This window comes from Corylus avellana, chromosome 7 (assembly GCF_965113065.1).
Source record: "Corylus avellana chromosome 7, dhCorAvel1.hap1.2, whole genome shotgun sequence".
Classification (NCBI taxonomy): Eukaryota; Viridiplantae; Streptophyta; class Magnoliopsida; order Fagales; family Betulaceae; genus Corylus; species Corylus avellana.
Window position 1 is genome coordinate 7,896,614 of NC_142496.1, and position 19,980 is coordinate 7,916,593.

General features: G+C 34.6%; 1 long non-coding RNA gene and 1 pseudogene across 1 annotated transcript; one reads left to right on the forward strand and one right to left on the reverse strand.

Moving 5' to 3' along the window:
* Positions 1–366: 366 nt before the first annotated feature.
* On the forward strand, positions 367–2,169 carry LOC132185335 (uncharacterized; annotated as a pseudogene).
* Positions 2,170–4,799: 2,630 nt separating this feature from the next.
* Positions 4,800–6,526, reverse strand: LOC148584420 (uncharacterized). Its single transcript, XR_015912792.1, has 4 exons — positions 6,414–6,526; positions 5,466–5,552; positions 5,229–5,273; positions 4,800–4,919 (listed from the first exon to the last, which is right to left on the reverse strand). It is a non-coding gene; the product is annotated as an uncharacterized LOC148584420 (long non-coding RNA).
* Positions 6,527–19,980: the final 13,454 nt, after the last annotated feature.

Consider the following 19,980-nt stretch of genomic DNA (forward strand, 5'->3'; position numbering starts at 1 on the left):
ATCATCTCATTTAAAAACCAATTAGTGTCCAGTAAGGAAAACCAAAGCTTTTTATGGCATTCGAAATCACATCCCGCAAGACATATTTTAAGAGCTGTCCAAGTGAGCTGTCCAAGTAAGAAAAGGAAAAAGGAAACTCAACAGCAAAATGAAGGCAACAACTAAGGATGCAAGGCAAACACAACATTGGTTAATGAAAATGGGGGAATGATTGCTTTATTTAAATACCTTGCCTGGTGGGTCCGCCGTATAGTTTTTTTAGTAGCTCACATGAAGGCCAGTGACCTCTAGCAAGTCTATATAAGTTCTTGTTGTAGTTTCTTCAATCTTCACATTCACAAGTGAAAAATGTATCAGGAAGCCAATATGGCTGCACTTTATGAAGCCTCAAGGAATGGGTGTATAAGCACCTTAACCACATTGATCCAAAGCGATGCACGCATCCTTGATAGAGTTTCACTCACATCTTTTAGTGAGACCCCCTTACACTTATCTACTTTGCATGGCCACCTTGAATTTAGTAAAATTCTTGTCAGCAAGAAGCCTAAACTTGCAAAAGCGGTAGACTCGTTGGGACAAACCCCTCTTCACTTGGCGTCTGCTGAGGGCCACACTGAGATAGTACAAGCATTGTTGCAAACAAATATAAATGCTTGCTTAGCTCGTGATCAAGATGGGAGAATTCCTCTCCACTTAGCTGCAATGAGAGGGAGAATAGAGATCATAGAAAAGTTGATTAAAGCTCGACAAGAGTCCATCTTGATGAATCTCGAAGGAGACAGTGTATTGCACTTGTGTATTCGATATAATCATCTCGATGCTCTGAAGTTGTTAGTGGAATTGGCTAATGGTAATGAATCATTCCTCAGCTCCAAAGACCACGATGGCAACTCAATATTGCATTTAGCAGTGATGCTCAAGCAAAAGCAGGTGCAATAACAATATCAATATCAATATCAAGTTATATATGACATAGAAATTATTTTTGATCTACTTTTTGTTTTTCCATCCCTTTTTCACTAGTCTGTTTGTATTCATAAAGTAGGACTAATTAAAATTTTAAATTGAAAAAGCTATATATATATTCGTACAATAAGTTCAAAAAAAAAAATCACGATCCCTTTGTTTGATGCGGTTCTTCTAAAGATCGTGCAAACATTAGTAAATAACTCAAGAGAGAGAGATCATTCAATGTGGTTCAATTAAATTTAGTTGGAGTTGTTTTGTAGAAGTGCTTTTAGAATTTCTGCTAGTTGTTTGATGAAACAATAGACTATTGAAGTATGCAGGCGACTTTATGCAGGCAATAAAATACATACTTTCATTTTCAAAAATAGAAGGAGAGGCTAATGCCATGAAGAAGATTGGTCTCACAGCTTTAGATGTCTTAGAGGCCTACGTCTATCCAAGAGATGTGAAATGGTTTGAAATCCAAAACATTCTCAACGAAGCTGGTGTCAGAAGATCAACGACTCGAAATCCTTCCCTATCACCAACACTGAGTAGTAATGGTGTTGATGAAGCACAACCATCTCAATCAAGGTTTAGGGGATGGTGGGAGCGCATTCGTTCATCATTAGTTAAACACTTGACGCACGAGGAAAATTGGATCCAGGAAACACGTGGTACATTGATGGTAGTAGCTACTGTGATTGCAACCACGGCTTTCCAAGCTGGGATCAGCCCACCAGGGGGTGTTTGGCAAGAAACTAGAACAAAACGAATGAGAGGTTTCAATTGTACGAAAGATAATATATGTAAAACCGGCACAGCTGTTCTTTCTTATGATGATCAGGATCATGATTACTACCAATTCTTCTTAACTTGCAATACCGCCTCTTTCTTGGCATCTGTGTCCGTCATACTTTTGGTCATTAGTGGATTTCCTCTTAGGAACAAGTTCTTTATATGGCTTTTGACATTAGCCTTGACTATCTCCGTCTGTTGCATGTCACTTAGCTATATTGCGGCTATCAGTTTAGTGACGGATATCTCAGATACATCTCTGCGACGGTCTTGAATATATTTTTCTACATTTGGCAGGGAGTGTTTGCGTTTGCTAGTTTGGTTCACATAATTCGTCCGCTCTCTTGGATTGTGAAGAAATTGCTCAAGTTCATACGCAAGTACTCAACAACGGGTCAAGCAGAAAACTCGACTAATGTCTAAGAGTAAAATTATCATGATGAGAATCTGGGCTAGATATTTGAGAATAAAAATATTATCAATTCATTGATAAGAAAGAAGTTGTTACGGATAGGGTTTGGGTAATCTCATTGTGATCTTTATCGTTGGGTTTAGTGATAAGTTCATTAGTCATTGAATTGTATTAGGATAATTGGTGATGTTATGTATAAATAAGTGGTTGAACGATGAATAGAGCATGTTGAAATTCTCCCAATAAATTATAGTTGAATGATGCCTGGCTTCTTCAACGTACTTAGAATTTTGTCTTAAAAGTTCTTTTGACTTGATCGTCAATATAGGGTCCAAAGCAAAAAGTGCTCCCTGGTTTATACCAAATTTTTATCATTGCCTAGAAGGCTCAGATGGATCTACTTGAATAAAATGTACAATTAATGGATCCGGTAAGGGTAACAACACTTGATGAAACGTCTCATTGAGTTGATGGTGAAAATAAAAACTAGACTCCAAAATAAGCATAGAGGTGGGTGAATAAGTGTTTAACAAAAATAATGCGGAATTAAAAATATGGTTAAATACCTTTTCCCTATGTAGTTTAATGACTTTATTTTTACCCACCTCAGTTTCAATTCATATTGCAAATCATACCTCAATTATTGATTAAAATGGAGTTAGCACTCCCATCCAACTTCCGTCACAAAAATTGATGGAAGTCCATTGTCTCCATTGTGATTCACCCTGATAGACTCTGGTTGAGCAATTATTAACTCTTTTATAATCTCTATTCTTCCTCTCATTGCGGCAAAGTGGAGAGGAATTTTCTCATCTTCATCAAAAGAAAAGTAAACACTTATATTTGCTTGCAACAATGCTTTTACTATCTCGGTGTGGCCCTCAGCAGAAGCCAAGTCACTACAAGAAATTAGGTCTTTAGGGGCGACTCAAAGTCGCCCCTAAAGGTCCTAAAGTCGACGCTGTTGCTGAGGGCCAAGTCACTACAAGAAATTAGGTCTTTAGGGGCGACTCAAAGTCGCCCCTAAAGTCGACGATGTTGCCAACAGCGTCGACTTTTTGACCCTAAAGGTGTCGACGCTAATAGTTCGACCCTAATGATCAAATGTCTGATTATCAAGGTCCACTTAAAAGTCGACCCTAATGATCACTTTTAGCGTCCACTTTATCGCCCCTAAAAGTCGTAATATTTTGACCCTAAAGATGATGTAAACGGAAGCGAAAGTCGACCCTAATAGTCAAGCATTAGCGTCCACTTTTAGTTAACCATTAGGGTCCACTTTGTTGACCCTAATGGTCCTTTAAAAAAAAATAATAATAATAACTATCAGCGTCCAAACCAAAGTGGACGCTGATAGTTAACCATTAGGGTCGACTTTTGTCAACCCTAATGGTCCTAAAAAATTCTCAAGCAAATTAACTATCAGCATCCACTTAGAGTCAACCCTAATGATCACTTTTAGCATCCACTTTATCGACTCTAAAAGGCGCAATGTTTTGACCCTAAAGATGATGGAAGTAGTCGACGCTGATAGTCAACCATTAGCGTCCACTTTTGTGGATGCTAATGGTCCAAAAAAATTTAAAAAAAAATTGACTATCGACGTCCAAATTAAAGTGGATGCTGATAGTTAACCATTAGGGTCCACAAAGTCGACCCTAATGGTCCAAAAAAATAAAAAATAAAAAAAACTGCGATCGATCGCACTTGGAGTGCGATCGATCGCAACGTCAGTAGGTTTTCTACATTTTGAGATCGATCGCAGTACCAGTAGGTTTTCAAGTAGGTTTTTTATATTTTGCGATCGATCACACTCCAAGTGCGATCGATCGCAAAACCAGGAAACAAATACATATATTCGTGGAACTTAGATTTATCTTGGCTGCCTTAGAATCCATTTTGGGCTCTATTTTATAATCATTATATGCTGGTTTAAGAGATCCATTAAACTGAAAAATGATGTGCATGTTTGGTGGTAAGGATATCTTTTCCAACTTTCATCCTTGTTCAATTCGGTAGCTTACTTGAGAAAAGACAATAAAAAGAATATGGAGAGTTAATCATAGATTATGGTTATCTCATTCTATTTAGGTAATACGTTTTTATTCCAATAACCTAAGCTAAGTGTTTTGGGTTAGGCAATTCTCCCACAGCTGCCCTGTATGCGTAAAAGAAATTGTAGCCGAATGAACTAACTTTCAGTTGCTTAGCATTTCCTTGGTCTAGGCAAAAATTAATAAAAATGGATTTTGGCTGTGGAAAAATATGAAGATTGAGAGGAGAATATTAGCATTTCCTTGGCATTCAGTTTGCTGGAATTTTGACAGAATATTGATAGCTAGTGCAGCCAAGTGCAGGATTTACTCATGAATTTAAGGCTGGAAATTTCGAAACTCTATAAATGTCCCCTAAAAACATTTATAAAAAGGAAATCTTACCAAGCTTAAAATACATACACAAACATATTTAGGCTTTCATAACACTAACCTTTTTATAGGGATATCCAAGTCAGCAATATAATGGAGTGTAAAACTGATAAATTCCTGCACATTTTCAATCCATCAGGACAAGGAATTGATAAATATAGTATGCTAGAAAATGTTTTGTACAGGGTTTTAGTCTACCATACAACTCTATAACCTACACCCATAGCCATTCTCACTATCCATTATTACTATAGGCTCGCAGAAGAACAACTAATAAGATGCTTTATGAGCCACAAGACCATTCTCAGAAAATACATAATCGTAGTCATCAATAACTGCAAAGAGAAAAGAGACACTTAATAGTATAGTCATGTACATATGAAAAATTGTGAAGTGCACAACTGCATTTGGCCCTGATTTTGAGAACTATTGAAAACCAATCAGATAATGCTTATAAAGGTTAGACTTGAAACTCATTTATAATCCATAGAAAACATAATGCTTGATTGTCAAGGTTCATGAAGAATATTCACATGAAAATACATTTGAAAGCTAAGAACCAAAGTATATTTTTAGATCATGTTGAAACAAATGGAATAATCAAACAGATTTTGGGTTCCTAGCTCTTATAGCTAAGCAATTACCTTTCGAAGTTCCCGCATGAATTCTAACAGCATTGGAGTGACCACCTAGCATTTGAGTGGAAAAAGTTGCATCAAAGACAATTTCAAGCGGATACATGGAAATGTTACTTCCATGCAATAAATCTAAGAAATAACAACTTGCTTACATATATCCTATGCTACTGTGACCATAATAATATAAACAATACAATGGAACAAAATTAGAAAGCAAAATGAATCAGAGAAGAAAATCGGTACCTTTCTTGGAGCAGTAAGGGTCCCATCCACATCAAATAAAGCAATTAAACCAAGATTCCTAATGGCCATTTCGCTCAAGATATTTTTCTGCAACACCAAATCCACAATATCACAACATCAAAATTATGTAAGACACCACCATTATACCACTAAAACTTTAATAACTAGACAACTAACCGTATCCACAATAGATGACCAAAACACATAAGACCCAACTTATTCTAAAGCCAGTGCACCATCCCAAATAAAAAAAAAAAATTAAATTAAAAATGCATCTTCTCTACTGTCACACCACCAAAACAAGCTTTAGCCAAAAAGCTAAAAAAATTCAACACAATCACTCAAAAAACCATAGCCTCATGTATGTTTAGTGTACATAGTTTTTATTAGATGCATTCTCTTGCTAGCGGCAGCTGAAATTAGCTCACAGTACAATTACCAAATGGGAATTTCAAGAAATGGGCATTGTGCTGAAAACAAAGGAGCAAATTCTCAAAGGGACTGATTGGGAAATCAGGACTCGAGTAATGCGTGCAGGGAAATTCAAGAAATCTGAAATAAATAGGGATCTGTGTTGCAGATCGGGGCTTCAAGATAGAATTCTATGTAAATAAAGCTGTTAATCAGTTTGATTTGAAGGAGTCTCTAATGTCTTTGTAGTTTGTTGTTTTTCTGTAGAAGGTGGTCTCAGTTTGTAGCAGTAGTAAATTTGTGCGCAGTAGCAGTAGGTAGTTGTGTCTCACAGGTGGTAAGTTTGTTTTAGTAAAATGATGCTCATTCATCCAAAAACAAATTTCTACAAATGGGGTTTATACAAGAACAAAGAGAACTTGGCAGAGGACAAGAAAAGGCAGAAATTTGAAGATGAAAAATCTCATAGAACAAGAACCCAAAAACTTAAATACAAAAACAGAGAAAAATAAAAATAACAGAGAGTGAGAGAGAGACTTGATGACCAGAAGACTGATGAACGGCAGTGCGGCAGATATCGCCGGCCTTCTTACCGGGGCACACGGCATCAACAGAGACTCCAAATGCCTGCAACGCTTGAAAAGGAACCATCGCCTGCAATCAAAAATCACACTGCAAGATATTAATCACATACATCAATTCAAAGGTGCGCTGGAGAGAGAGCTGTCGGAGAGAGCTTAGTGCGCCGGAGAGAGAGACGAGCGCCGGAGTGAGAGAGAGAGAGAGAGAGAGAGAGAGAGTGAGAGTGATGAGGGAGGTGAGTGAGAGGGAGAGAGAGGCAGAAATTTCAAAAATTTGAGGGATTTTGGTGTTTTTGAGGTTTGGGGGGAAAAAACACAGTGTCTGAAATTTTTGGTTCGAAAATTTCAGACACCGCGCGCGCCACTTGTTGGCGCAAAAATTGAGCATTATCAGCGGCAACAAAATTGGTGGCCGCTATTTAGGATTTTTTTTTTTTTTTTAATTATACTTACAATATTTTTAGAATAATTAAGCACCTATATATATATAAGCACCTATATATATATATATATATATATATATATATATATATATATATATATATTAACTGATTTAATGAGCCATTCGCAGTTTCACAGTCTGAATTATTTCATACTTACACATGTATGGCTTAATCTTTAAGACAAGCATATGACTACTGGCAGGATCAACCAGGTACGAACCCTAATTCTCCATCACCCGTCACCACCATAGTAGGCCTCTATCCTACCATCGAAAGTTGATAGGGCAGAAATTTGAATGATGTGTCGCCGGCACGATGGCCGTGCGATCCGTCAAGTTATCATGAATCATCAGAGCAACGGGCAAAGCCCTATATATATATATATATATTAGTAATTAAATAGTATATGTTCTATGAATAATTTAATATTTATGTGTATGTATTAGTTGACATATTAACTAGTTAGTTCATAAATTAACATATTATTTAGTTAATTAATATATATTAAGTAAATATGATTAAGTAAATGTTACTCAATACTTCTATGTATATCACTTATTTTATTATACATGTGTGTGTTATATATTAGTATTGACATACTAACTAGTAACTAGTTAGTTAATAAACTAACATATTAACTAAGTTAATATATATTAAATTACTAACTTACTATAATTAACTATAGGTTATTTTGACAAACAAAAAAATTATATGTTACTTCATATTTGTATGAGTATTATATATATGAATATATATTATGTACATACTTGTTAGTTACTATATACTAACTTAGTATTACTATTAAGTTAAGTGGTAGATCACATGATCTAAAGATTACGTGAATTGTAATTAGAAAAAAAAAAAAATAGAAGATTATGTGAATTATTATATCATATGATCATATATATCACAAATTAAGTGATTAATATTAGAATCAACAATGTGTTTGTTTAGAGATATATGTTGTTGTTATGTTTAGAGTATTATGCTGCAGATATCATTATAAGCTAGATGTTACGTCATATGGTCTACCATTATAATTTATATGATTATATAAAATGATCAATTGATGATTAAATCATATGATTATATAATAACAAAATATACATATATAATATGACGTAAGTCAGAAGTATACAAACTCATACAAATACAACAATTACGTACTCAGAGACTTAATAACTAGTTACTTAATAAACTAACATATTAACTAAGTTAATATATTAAATTACTAACCTAGTATAATTTACTATAGGTTATTTTGACAAAAACAAATTATATGTTACTCAATATATATATATATTATACATACTTGTTCGTTAATATCTACTAACTTAGTATTACTAAGTAAATTAACTATTTTCAAAAAACAATGACATGATGATGTGTATTATCATTCTAATTACATTAGATCATAGTTAATTAGTTAATTAAGTATGCTCTAGTGTAATTAGAATGATAATACATATGAACATGATCTAATAATGTTTTTTTTTTTTTTAATTAAGTATCATTCTACCTACTCTTTAGGGTCGACAAAGTCGACCCTAATACTTAACTATTAGGGGCGACTTTCAAAGTCGACCCTAATACTTGGCATCAATTTTATTTTATTTTTTTATTTTTCTACCTACTCTTTAGCGTCCATAAAGTCGACCCTAATACTTAACTATTAGGGGCGACTTTCACAGTCGACCCTAATAATGTGTCTTCAGCGTCCACTTTTAATGGACGCTATTGGTCATCAATTTTTTTTTTTTTTATTTATTTATTTATTTTATTTTCTATTTTCTACGTACTCTTTAGGGTCGACAAGGGGCGACTTTGAAAGTCGACCCTAATACTTGGCATCAATTTTTTAAAATTTTTTTTTTTTTTTTTCTACTTGCTCTTGTCGACCCTAATACTTAACTATTAGGGGCGACTTTCAAAGTCGACCCTAATACTTGGCATCAATTTTATTTTTTTATTTTTTACTTTAATTTTTCTACGTACTCTTTAGGGTCGACAAAGTCGACCCTAATACTTAACTATTAGGGGCGACTTTGCAAGTCGACCCTAATACTTGGCATCAATTTTTTTTTTTTTTTTTTTTCTACCTGCTCTTTAGGGTCGACTAATACTTAACTATTAGGGGCGACTTTCAAAGTCGACCTTAATACTTGGCATCAATTTTATTTTTTTATTTTTTATTTTAATTTTTCTATGTACTCTTTAGGGTCGACAAAGTCGACCCTAATACTTAACTATTAGGGGCGACTTTGAAAGTCAACCCTAATACTTGGCATCAATTTTTTTTTTTTTTTTTTTTTTTTTTTTTTTTTTTTTCTACCAACTCTTTAGGGTCGACTTTTGTCGACCCTAATACTTAACTATTAGGGGCGACTTTCAAAGTCGACCCTAATACTTGGCATCAATTATTATTTTTTTTATTTTTTATTTTTTCTACCTACTCTTTAGGGTCGACTTTTGTCGACCCTAATACTTAACTATTAGGGGCGACTTTCAATGTCGACCCTAATACTTGGCATCAATTTTATTTTTTATTTTAATTTTTCTACGTACTCTTTAGGGTCGACTTTGTCGACCCTAATACTTAACTATTAGGGGCGACTTTGAAAGTCGACCCTAACACTTGGCATCAATTTTTTTTTTTTTTTTTAATTTTATTTTAATTTTTCTATGTACTCTCACTACAAGAAAGTTACTCATCAGGGGCGACTTATAAAAAGTCGCCCCTAATACTCAACTATTAGGGGCGACTTTTGAAAGTCGCCCCTAATAGTTAAGTATTAGCGTCCACATCAAAGTGGACGCTAATAATGGGTCGAAAGGTTGACTATTAGCGTCCACTTTACAGTGGACGCGAATAAGTCGACCCTAATATACACGCGGGAATTATTCAAGGGGCGGGAAAAATTTAAGCGGCAAAAATAAAACTTTTAGTGTCGACAATAGTCGACGCTGATAGTATACCAATAGCGTCCACTTAAGCGGACGCTAAAAGCTGGAGAAAAATAAAAAAAATCAAATAAAAGATCAAAAGTCGACCCTAAAGAGTAGGTAGAAAAATTTTTTTAAAAAAATTGATGACCAATAGCGTCCACTAAAAGTGGACGCCAATACTTAACTATTAGGGGCGACTTTGAAAGTCGACCCTAATACTTGGCATGATTTTTTTTTTTTTTTTTTTTCTACCTACTCTTTAGGGTCGACTTTTGTCGACCCTAATACTTAACTATTAGGGGCGACTTTCAAAGTCGACCCTAATACTTGGCATCAATTTTTATTTTTTATTTTTTCTACCTACTCTTTAGGGTCGACTTTTGTCGACCCTAATACTTAACTATTAGGGGCGACTTTCAAAGTCAACCCTAATACTTGGCATCAATTTTATTTTTTATTTTAATTTTTCTACGTACTCTTTAGGGTCGACTTTGTCGACCCTAATACTTAACTATTAGGGGCGACTTTGAAAGTCGACCCTAATACTTGGCATCAATTTTTTTTTTTATATTTTATTTTAATTTTTCTATGTACTCTCACTACAAGAAAGTTACTCATCAGAGGCGACTTATAAAAAGTCGCCCCTAATACTCAACTATTAGGGGCGACTTTAATAGTTAAGTATTAGCGTCCACATCAAAGTGGACGCTAATAATGGGTCGAAAGGTTGACTATTAGCGTCCACTTTACAGTGGACGCGAATAAGTCGACCCTAATATACACGCGGGAATTATTCAAGGGGCGGGAAAAATTTAAGCGGCAAAAAAAAAACTTTTAGCGTCGACAATAGTCGACGCTGATAGTATACCAATAGCATCCACTTAAGTGGACACTAAAAGCTGGAGAAAAATAAAAAAAATCAAATAAAAGATCAAAAGTCAACCCTAAAGAGTAGGTAGAAAAATTAAAAAAAAAAATTTTAAAAAAAAAATTGATGACCAATAGCGTCCACTAAAAGTGGACGCTAATACTTAACTATTAGGGGCGACTTTGATAGTTAAGTATTAGGGTCGACAAAGTCGACCTTAAAGAGTAGGTAGAAAAATTAAAGAAATAAAATTGATGACCTATAGCGTCCAATAAAAGTGGACGCTAATACTTAACTATTGAAAGTCGCCCCTAATAGTTAAGTATTAGGGTCGACAAAGTCGACCCTAAAGAGTAGGTAGAAAAATTAAAAAAAAAATTAAAAAAATAAAATTGATGACCAATAGCGTCCATTAAAAGTTGACGCTAATACTTAACTATTAGGGGCGACTTTCAAAGTCGCCCCTAATAGTTAAGTATTAGGGTCGACAAAGTCGACCCTAAAGAGTAGGTAGAAAAATTAAAAAAAAATTAAAAAAATAAAATTGATGACCAATAGCGTCCACTAAAAGTGGACGCTAATACTTAACTATTAGGGGCGACTTTGAAAGTCGCCCCTAATAGTTAAGTATTAGGGTCGACAAAGTCGACCCTAAAGAGTAGGTAGAAAAATTAAAAAAATAAAATTGATGACCAATAGCGTCCATTAAAAGTGGACGCTAATACTTAACTATTAGGGGCAACTTTGAAAGTCGCCCCTAATAGTTAAGTATTAGGGTCCAGAAAGTCGACCCTAAAGAGTAGGTAGAAAAATAAAAAAATAAAATTGGTGACCAATAGCGTCCACTAAAAGTGGACGCTAATACTTAAGTATTAGGGTCGACTTTGAAAGTCGCCCCTAATAGTTAAGTATTAGGATCGACTTTGTGGACGCTAAAGAGTAGGTAGAAAAATAAATAAAAAAATAAAATTGATGCACAATAGCGTCCACTAAAAGTGGACGCTAATACTTAAGTTTTAGGGTCGACTTTGAAAGTCGCCCCTAATAGTTAAGTATTAGGGTCGACTTTGTGGACGCTAAAGAGTAGGTAGAAAAATAAATAAATAAATAAAATTGATGCACAATAAAAATTATTATATCATATGATTATGTGAATTATGATCATATGATATAATAATTCACATAATCTTTTTTTTTCTTTTTCTTTTTTTTCTAATTACAATTCACATAATCTTTAGATCATGTGATCTACCACTTAACTTAATAGTAATACTAAGTTAGTATATAGTAACTAACAAGTATGTATATAATATATATTCATATATATAATTAATTGATCAAATGATCGATCGAACATCCGATGGATCTTACTGAATTAATTCGATTGATCGTGATAGGATTAAATGATCGATCAAACATCCGATCGATCCTACTGAATTAATTTGATTGATCGTGATAGGATCAAGTGATCGATCAAACATTCGATCGATCCTAATGAATTAGTTCGATTGAGATTGATCTTAATGAATTAATTTGATTGATCGTAATAGGATCAAATGATCGATCAAACATCCGATCGATCCTAATGAATTAGTTCGATTGATCGTGATAGGATCAAATGATCAATCAAATGTTGGATCAAAAATCCGATCGATTAAACATGCAATTGATCGTAGTGAGTTAGTTCGATTGATCGTGATAAGATCAAACATCTGATCGAAAATCCAATCGATCCTAGTGAATTAGTTCGATTGATCGTAATAGAATCAATTGATCGATCAAACATCCGATAGATCCTAGTGAATTAATTATATTGATTATGATAAGATTAATTGATTGATCAGACTGGATACAATTGAAGGTTCAATCGAACATTCAATTGAACTATAAGCTTTTTATATTATCTTAGTGCATTAGTTATATTAATCTTATATTATCTTTGGATTTTGTATTGATCTTATAATTAATTATAAGATAAATATCAACTTAATGATCTTTATCATAAAAATTTATTAAATGGAAATTATTAGTTAATATTATAATAATAAAAAAACATATTACAAGAGAAAATAAAGAAAAACAAAAATAAATAAAAATTAAAAAATTGTAAGTATAATTTTTTTTTTTTTTAAAAAAAAATTACCCTCAATAGCGGCGACTCTAGGGTCGCCGCTATTTGAGGCAGTGCGAAAAAGAAAGCGCCATCAGTGGCGGGGTTTCTAAAATTTTTGAACCAAAAATTTCATAAACCGCGTCTTTTTTCCCCAAACCTCCAAAACACCAAAATCCCTAACACCCCTCTCACTCACCTCCCTCATCACTCTCACTCTCGATCTCTCTCCCGCTGCTCTCCCTCCCTCCCATGATGGATCCAATGGCTTTCAAGCCTGAAAACGCTGCGTTTGGAGCTCTGGTTTTCGAGTGAGCTTTGTGAGTGGAGTTCGTAAAGTAGAGAGGTAAGAGTGTGAAAAAGTTTGCGTCTTGTGTTTGTTTGGTTTCTAAGAAATTGGAGGAAAAACGAAAAGGCTGGATCCACTGGCTTTTTTGTTGCTAAGAAATTTCGAACTCTAATGACTGTTTGGTAATAGTGTGAATTTTTGGGTTCTACTGTCTTTTTGGTTGCTGAGAAAATGAAATTTTGATTTTTAGTGATATTGTATTTAGTTGTGAATGCGGGTTTTTAACGGCGTCGCGTGCTATGTCTTATTGGCAATATTATATTAGTTTCTTCTAATATTGTCTCTCAAGATATTATTAATCTTGATCGTTTGGATGTCTATAAGAATTCTTAGGTAATGAAATGAGAATCATTCTTTATTTCATCTGTTTTACTGATTCCATTTGCCTTTTGGATTGAAGGCACTCCTTGCATCACTGATTGTGTGATGGCAGAGCTTGAGAAGCTAGGTCAGAAATATCGAGTTGCTTTGAGGTATCCTCCCTCTCATGTTTACTCTGAAACGTTTCCCAAGACGTTTTGTGATTGTTGTTCACATTCTTCTCTTCTATGTTAGTTTGAAGAGGTTCGAGATTGTTGGATGCATGTGTTAGTGTGGTTTGTAGGAATCGGATCAGTTGTGATCTTATATTATTTTCATTATAGTAATGATTTTTTTTTTCTTTTGTTTAGATGATGAAATTTATTCAACCCAAAGAAAAGAGTACAAATTAACTTAGTTTTTAATCCTACGGTCTGTGCAATCAAATTTTTCAACATTGCCTTTTTCTGCAGCCATTCGCATGCATCATATGGGCCTACTAGTGCAATACTGTTATTCTTCTATTAGCATTTCATCTTGAGAATATCCTTGTACATGCTCATGATCAATGATGTTCAGCTAATGATTATTACTCCCTCCCCATTCCTTCTTTGACAAGATTGCTAAAGATCCTCGTTTTGAAAGACTAATTTGTACTCATAAAGGGACCTATGCTGATGACTGTATTGTTGATAGAGTTACTGAGGTATGTCTTGAATTAATTTGATGTGAAGGTTCTTGTGTGTTACCTATATTTAGTAGTAGCAGCTTTCAAATTTTCCCAAAAACTTAATCATTTCCTCAGAACTTTTTAAATCCTCCAAATATATGTGTGATCCATATGATAAGATGCATGGTTGTACCTTCTCCTTTTTGACAGTGATGCTGTATGTTGTCCATTATCGTTAATAGTGAAATATGATGTATATATTTGTCTTTCTATTGGGTTGTATACGATTCAGAAGTAGCATACAAGATGAAAACTTCTTGAACGATAATTCTTGTAAACCAAAGAACCTTGACTGCAAATGTTTGTAATGTCTATCCAAAAGAAATAACAAAAAACGAAAAGTGAATTATCATAGCCTTTACTTATGCAACAATGTGAACAAAACATCTTGTTGCTCCTCTTGGAAGGGTTTATTAAAAATTAGAGAATTGTAATTTGAAACACAAGTTGATCTATTTTTCGAAGCACAGTACATCTATAGAAAATTACAGTAAAGGTGTTGAATAAATGTAACAGTCCCTAATATTCTTACCTAAATGTACACTGAACAAGTGATTCTGAACCCCAAGACGAAGGGGCTTTTGATCAATGATTTTTTTTTTTTTTTTGGGGGGGGGTGGTGGATGCCTTTTAGTCTAGGTGACCATTGACAATATTGTTTACATTGTCTTTGTAGCATGTTGTATATTTTGTGGCTTTTATGATTGTTTGTGTGGCAATGATCTCACTTTTGTTATTCAACTGGTGAGAGAAGCACATATTTGTCATTCAACTAGAGAGAGGAACACTTGTATCTGATGTAACTGATATCAACCTAGCTAGAGGAACTACATATTTAATTATTTGGTATCAAAGAATGTCTGTGGTCATACCATAAAATTGTGGCATTAGGAATGCTGATGGTTCTTACAAGTGGCTTTGTTTGCAATGCAGGATGGATAGTGCCTTGAGGTTCGGTTGGTTTTTCCTGTTCTACTTGGTAGGTGCCATATGTTATATCATCTTATCCTAGCAATGCTCCTCATGAATAGGTGGTATGCTTTTCTTTCTATTAATCAATTTGGCATAATGCAGATTCACATTGGGTTTTGTATTTTCGCTGCTATTGCGCCGCCACTTGTCTTTCATGGGAAGTCATTGACGTAAGTTAATTGATTTCTGGGCTGTGTGGACTGAAGTTTCAAACGGGTTTGATTTCCATATTAATATAGCATATAATTATATTTGTAATGAAGCCTGTTGTGGAAGTAGATTTGACGAAAATAATGCTCGAGCACTTTAGTTGTTTTTCACATGTTTAGTGGTGGTAGCATACAAATTGTAGTAAAACAATATAATGTTTTAATTATGTCTACAATAAACTTGTCCTTGCTATTTCTGAGCCGTATGAACTTAAGTTTCAAACAGGGTTGATTACCATATTAATATAGTATAGACAAGCTGTTTGTTGTGGAAGAACATTTGACGAAAATAATGCTCGGGGATTTTGGTTGTTTGTGACGTGTAGTGATGGGTTTATGAAAGTTGTAGTTGAACACTATAATTTTATAATTATGTCTACAGTGAACTTGTTCTTGGTGGGAAAGATCCTTAAGAATGAACATATAGTAAAGTACATGGTAAAGGAGCTAGATTGTCTTATGAAATTTTCAGGGTCTCTTTGTCATTTTTCTTTTTGTATTTTATAGCTGATTCTGCTACCCCCACACCACAGAACCTTTTTTTCTATAAAAGATAGTAAAGGAATTGGATTATATTTTTTTTGGGAAATTGCTATTATCCGATTGTTGATTTGCATAAAGTAAATGAGACAGCTTGGTGCTACAGTGAACCTATTTTCAATGATTCAGAAATTGTTGTGTATAGAGTACAGTAGACAACTTTCTTGTAACTTTTCCATAGCATATTCAGGCTTGTTGAAAAGCAGTGTGGCTTGCAACTGTTGTTATAAATTTTTTATTTATTTAAATTTCATACGTTTATAGTTAATTCATATAAATTTTTCTTCTTTTTCTAATTCAGGGGAATCCTTGCAGCAATCGATGTCTTCAATGACCATGTATTGGTTGGGGTACGTTGTTCCGTAAATGGCTCTTATTACTGCCTATTTTGATATGAAACTGCAGAGTCATGGGATGTTCGTGCAGTTGGTGGGGGTAGTTATCAATGAATTTTAGGTTGATTTATTCTACTTCTTATGTTCATAGTATAAAGCTGTCTAATAGGAGATATGTAATGGTGTAGAATGTGCTGCAAAAGGAAAAGAGTGCTTTTATTTTTCTTTTTTAAATCTCATTGATGTAAATGATTCAACATTACAAAAAATGAATGCGTAGAGTGCTTAGTGGAAAACAGACCCATGTACCTAGAAGATGTCATAATAAATATGGCAAGGGTTATTTGCCTTTTTTCTCATAATGCTAGCTTTCTAACACCCCTTACTTTTAAAAGCAAATTTACTGTCTTTGACCTTTTGCGATCGATCGCACTTGGAGTGCGATCGATCGCAAAATATCAAAAACCTACTGTTCTGCGATCGAGCGCATGCCCAATGTGCGTTCGAGCGCAAAATGTTGAAAACTCACTGGTACTACGATCGATCGCACGCCAAGTGCGATCGATCGCAAAAGGTCAAAAACCTACTGGTACTGCGATCAATCGCACACGATTGTGCAATCGATCGCAGATTTTTTTAAAAAAAAATTTTTTAGGACCATTAGGGTCCACTTTGTGGACGCTAATGGTTAACTATCAGCGTCCACTTTGAGTGGACGCTAATGGTTAACCATTAGCGTCGACTATGGCTTCCGTTTACATCACCTTTAGGGTAAAAAAATTGTGACTTTTAGGGTTGATAAAGTGGACGCTAAAAGTTATTATTAGGGTCGGCTTTAAGTGGACGCTGATAGTTAATTTTTTTAGGACCATTAGGGTCCACTATATGGACGCTAATGGTTAACTATCAGCGTCCACTTTGATTTGGACGCTGATAGTTAATTTTTTTTAAAATTTTTTTAGGACCATTAGGGTCCACTTTGTGGACGCTAATGGTTAAAGTGGACCCTAATGGTTAACTATTAGCGTCCACTTTAAGTCGACGCTAATGGTTAACCATTAGCGTCGACTATGGCTTCCGTTTACATCACCTTTATGGTCAAAACATTGTGACTTTTAGGGTCGATAAAGTGGACGCTAAAAGTTATCATTAGGGTCGACTTTAAGTGGACGCTGATAATCACACATTTGATCATTAGGGTCGGACTATTAGCGTCGACACTTTTAGGGTCCAAAAGTCGACGCTGTTGTCAACAGTGTCCACTTTAGGACTTTTAGGGTCGACTCAAAGTCGCCCCTAAAGACCTAAATTCTTGTAGTGTCTTTAGGGTCGACTTTACTTAACTATTAGGGGCGACTTTCAAAGTCGACCATAATACTTGGCATCAATTTTTTTTTATTTTTTTTATTTTTTTTTCTACGTAGTCTTTAGGGTCGACAAAGTCGACCCTAATACTTAACTATTAGGGGCGACTTTCAAAGTCGACCCTAATAGTGTGTCTTCAGCGTCCACTATATTGGTCATCAATTTTATTTTTTAATTTTTATTTTTATTTTCTACGTACTCTTTAGGGTCGACTTTATCGACCCTAATACTTAAGTATTAGGGTCGACTTTCAAAGTCGACCCTAATAATGTGTCTTCAGCGTCCACTTTTAGTGGACGCTATTGGTCATCAATTTTATTTATTTTTTTATTATTTTTTTATTGTTCTACGTAAAGTCGACCCTAATACTTAACTATTAGGGTCGACTCTCAAAGTTGACCCTATTGATCTTTTATTTGATTTTTTTTTTTTTTTTTTTTTTTTTTTTCCCAGCTTTTAGCGTCCACTTAACGTATACTATTAGCGTCGACTTTTGTCGACGCTAAAAGTTTTTTTTGGCCACTTAAATTTTTCCCGCCCCTTGAATAATTCCCGCGTGTATATTAGGGTCGACTTATTAGCGTCCACTTGAAAGTGGACGCTAATAGTCAACCTTTCGACCCAGTATTAGCGTCCACTCTCATGTGGACGCTAATACTTAACTATTAGGGGCGACTTTCTAATAGTTGAGTATTAGGGGCGACTTTTTAGTCGCCCCTGATGAGTAACTTTCTTATAGTGGTGGAGAGGAGTTCGTCCGGATGAGTCTACCTCTTCTGCAAGTTTAGATTTTTTGCTGACAAGAACTCTAGTAAATTCAAGGTGGCCAAGCAAAGCTGCAATATGTAAGGGGGTCTCACTAAAAGATGTGAGTGAAACTTTATTAAGGAGAAGTGGATCCGTTTGGATCAAGGTGTTCAAGGTGCTTACACACCCATTGAGAGAGGCTTGATAGAGTGCAACCATTTTCTCTTCTTCAACATGCATTCTATCCATTCTTCACTTGTGAATGTGAAGATTGAAGAAACTTCAACAAGAAGCTATATACTTACTAGAGGTCACTGCTTTCCATGTGAAGTACTATATATATATATATATATAGCCTTCAAAATCCAAAAGGCAGTCCGGCCCGGCCTGCAGGCAGGGCACGTATCATTCCCATAATTGGCCGTTTTAACTAATCAAATAGAAGCATTCCCATGTTGTGTTTGTGATCCGTCGTTGTACGTTATCGTCATTTTCTTGTTGTTTTTCCCTTTCCTCTTTTTAATGGTTTTATCAATGTCACAATGAATTTGATCTTTTTGATAAAACCATGACCATTATTGATATCTCCAATAGCCTCGTTGTAAACAATTAGAGTGCTCCCCTCCCATGGAGAGACGAGGTGTGTGCGGGCCGCTAAGCATTTCCAACAGTTTTCTCGTCATTTTTCCTATATTTAAAAGATCTAAATTATTTTTTTCTTCTCTATGTCAAAATAGACTCCAATAGCTTCCTTTAATCATTTCCTATATCATTAAAATATTTATTTATTTTTAATTATATTATATAAATAAGATGAGAGATGAGAGAGAATTGTGAGACATGAGAGGAAAGAGGAAAGAAGAGACATAATCATTTTTTTTTTATATTTTAATAATCATAAGGTTGCAATAGTGGAACCTAATGTTTTGGGTTCTACTGTAACAATCTTAATGCTTATGGTTCATTTAGAGAGTCTGCTATAAATGTTTTTTGCGATTTTTTTGACATATTTTCTAAATTTAGAGAACAGACTCCCTATAGCTGGGAATGCTATAGTGGTAAAGGAGATGAGACCCTGTATAGAGTTAGGCCCATGGGTTCCTCTTAACAAGAGTTGGCCTTATTTTAGGCTCTCTTGGGCCATGGTAATTGCAGGCCCTGTATTTGACTGAGTCTTGAGTCTTAAACTTTGCATCTCAAAAGTCCAGTTTGTTCAAGAGCCCACAAACAAATCATGTCGTCGGTCCGTTCAATCAAGGAAAGGATCAAGGCGGAATATATAGAAGAGGCGGCTATAAAAGAAGAAGTAAAAGAAAAAGAGAAGAAACTTGTTCTCGGGATCCAATTTATGTGACAGTCTTAGTATCATGCAATAATGTTATGGGTTTTTTTCTCTTTGATTCACAAAAGTCAAAAGTAGATCTTCGATTTTTGTCATGGATTTCTTATTTTTCAATATTGATAAAGGATGTTAAATAGATTGACAATTCAATATTCCTGCATAATTAAACTTATTACATTCTTACAAAACGTTTATTTCTGACAAATTCCCATATCAAACAAGGGCTGAACAAAATTGAATCAAATGTTGGGACAACTTCACCGTCAT